This window comes from Schistocerca piceifrons, unplaced genomic scaffold, assembly GCF_021461385.2.
Source record: "Schistocerca piceifrons isolate TAMUIC-IGC-003096 unplaced genomic scaffold, iqSchPice1.1 HiC_scaffold_2164, whole genome shotgun sequence".
Classification (NCBI taxonomy): Eukaryota; Metazoa; Arthropoda; class Insecta; order Orthoptera; family Acrididae; genus Schistocerca; species Schistocerca piceifrons.
The window spans coordinates 20,001-22,500 of NW_025728080.1; the positions used below are offsets into that span (position 1 = coordinate 20,001).

At 57.9% G+C, this 2,500-nt stretch overlaps 1 non-coding gene across 1 annotated transcript in view; it reads right to left on the bottom strand.

Annotated features, from left to right (window-relative positions):
- LOC124742159 overlaps window positions 1-552 on the bottom strand; it is a 1,909-nt gene extending 1,357 nt beyond the window's left edge. The window contains exon 1 of the ribosomal RNA XR_007010203.1: window positions 1-552. This exon is cut by the window's left edge and continues 1,357 nt beyond it. This is a non-coding gene — a ribosomal RNA (small subunit ribosomal RNA).
- Between the last annotated feature and the right edge of the window lie 1,948 nt (window positions 553-2,500).

Genomic DNA, 2,500 nt, shown 5'->3' on the forward strand with positions numbered 1-2,500 from the left:
TAAAGGATTTAAAGTGTACTCATTCCGATTACGGGGCCTCGGATGAGTCCCGTATCGTTATTTTTCGTCACTACCTCCCCGTGCCGGGAGTGGGTAATTTGCGCGCCTGCTGCCTTCCTTGGATGTGGTAGCCGTTTCTCAGGCTCCCTCTCCGGAATCGAACCCTGATTCCCCGTTACCCGTTACAACCATGGTAGGCGCAGAACCTACCATCGACAGTTGATAAGGCAGACATTTGAAAGATGCGTCGCCGGTACGAGGACCGTGCGATCAGCCCAAAGTTATTCAGAGTCACCAAGGCAAACGGACCGGACGAGCCGACCGATTGGTTTTGATCTAATAAAAGCGTCCCTTCCATCTCTGGTCGGGACTCTGTTTGCATGTATTAGCTCTAGAATTACCACAGTTATCCAAGTAACGTGGGTACGATCTAAGGAACCATAACTGATTTAATGAGCCATTCGCGGTTTCACCTTAATGCGGCTTGTACTGAGACATGCATGGCTTAATCTTTGAGACAAGCATATGACTACTGGCAGGATCAACCAGGGAGCTGCGTCAACTAGAGCTGAGCAGCCGGCCGCCCGGGAGTGTGTCCCGGGGGCCCGCGCGAACACGCAAGCGTCCGCTCAATCATTCTGCAAACAGGAGGAGGCTGAGCTCCCCTGCACAATACACCTCGAAACCCTCTCAGGTCCCGGCGGCGCGCAGCGCCGTCCCAAGTACTTGGTCGGGTTCGAGAGAGGCGCAATCGCCCGGAGTTAGGCGAGTAGACGCTTTCGGTGCGACCACCCGTGCTCCCAACTGAGCTTGCCGCTGCCGACAGAGGCCCGGGAGCGTGCTGTCGTGGCATTGCCGGCGGGAGACAACACGCGCCACCTACGGTGACCGGCAGCTCCAACGCCAGCGCCACAGAAGGACAAAAGCCCCACTTGGGTGCCGAAGCGAACTCTCCCAGCACAGCGCACGCGCCAACACATCCGCACAGCTGCGATACAAACCACCAGCGAGAACCGCTGGGGCGACCGAGCAGCAGACGGCGTCGCGGCGCCGAGCGCCGGGCGGCGGCGCATCCTCAACGCACACAGTCCTCAATCGGACCAGCACACTGAAGATGTCCACCGCGCTTCGCACCGGGCCCGCGAGGACCTACTTTGGCCGCACGGCGCCGCGCGCAGGGTGCGCCGGCGCGCAGCTGCGACGCCTGCCGCGTCCGTCGGCCGGCGCGCCTGCCACTGGCCGCCCCCACCAGCCGGCTGTAGCGCGTGCGCCCACGCACCGCGCGGCCAGCACGCCGGGAGGCGCCCCCTCACCGGCCGGGGACGGTCCCACCCAGCCACCGCCGCGTATCGCTTCACACCCAGATGCCGTTCAGTTTCGTCGGCATGGTGGGTATCGCTGGAACAACCGGTTCGTACCTCAACCTATCGTCGCCATCACCGATTCACCCCTAGCGAGAACAACCGCACCACAACAGGTTACCATTTGTTCATTTGCGTAACTTCACCAGAAAACGCAGGCGTCCATCGCCATTTGCAACTTCAACGATTATTGCATGCCTGTGTCAGGTGTCACGCCACACTACGTCTGCCCACATACACGCAACAAAATGTGCACGCCTAGACAATACGTGGAAGGTGGCCCCCGTACGTATGCGATGTCCATTGCTCGAACGACTGTCAACCGGCCTCTGTAGCATGTCGCAGATATGGAACGCGGTGCACCATGCCATCACGGTGTGTGAGGAGAGACGACTAGGTCCGAATACATCAACAGACAGCTCATGCTGATCGCCATCCACGGCGTCCGTTCCTCCCACACGTCTCTATGGCGTACCACACTGCAATCCAGCTCTCATAGGGAGACGACACGTAGCTGCGTGCACAATATTTGCACTGTATGGTCCGCCGTTTTTGGGCGCAGTCGTTGTACGGTCACACATGTGCCACGATGTATCATTCGGTACATAAGGACGAATGTGCAGTACAGATTGTGGTTTACGCGTACGACATTAGCGGACGGTTGACACAGGCCGCACCACAACGTAGCCTGAGTACGTCGCATGCGAAGGGCATTGAACATGCAAACTTCTCACCAACCAGCTTGCGAAGGCAGGGGGGCAAGGTGGGGACGTGGGGAGGGGCGGCATGTACGTCCTGCTGCCATCCACATTACAGTGTACAGCAGGAGCATGTGGAAAGTCAGCAAGACTTGCAAGGTGTTTAACATGAAGCGATACACAGGGGAGCGGGCAGTGCGAGTAGCGAACTATATTGCGAGGGTTGCGGGTGGGCAACACTACACTAATTGAACGAGTCGTATAACAATTACAGAGCAGGTTTAGGCGACAACATGGGTTACGTTAGGGGACAACGTGGGTTACGTTAGGGGACAACGTGGGTTACTTTAGGGGACAACGTGGGTTAGGTTAAGGCACAACGTGGGTTAGGTTAAGGCACAACGTGGGTTAGGTTAAGGCACAACGTGGGTTAGGTTAAGG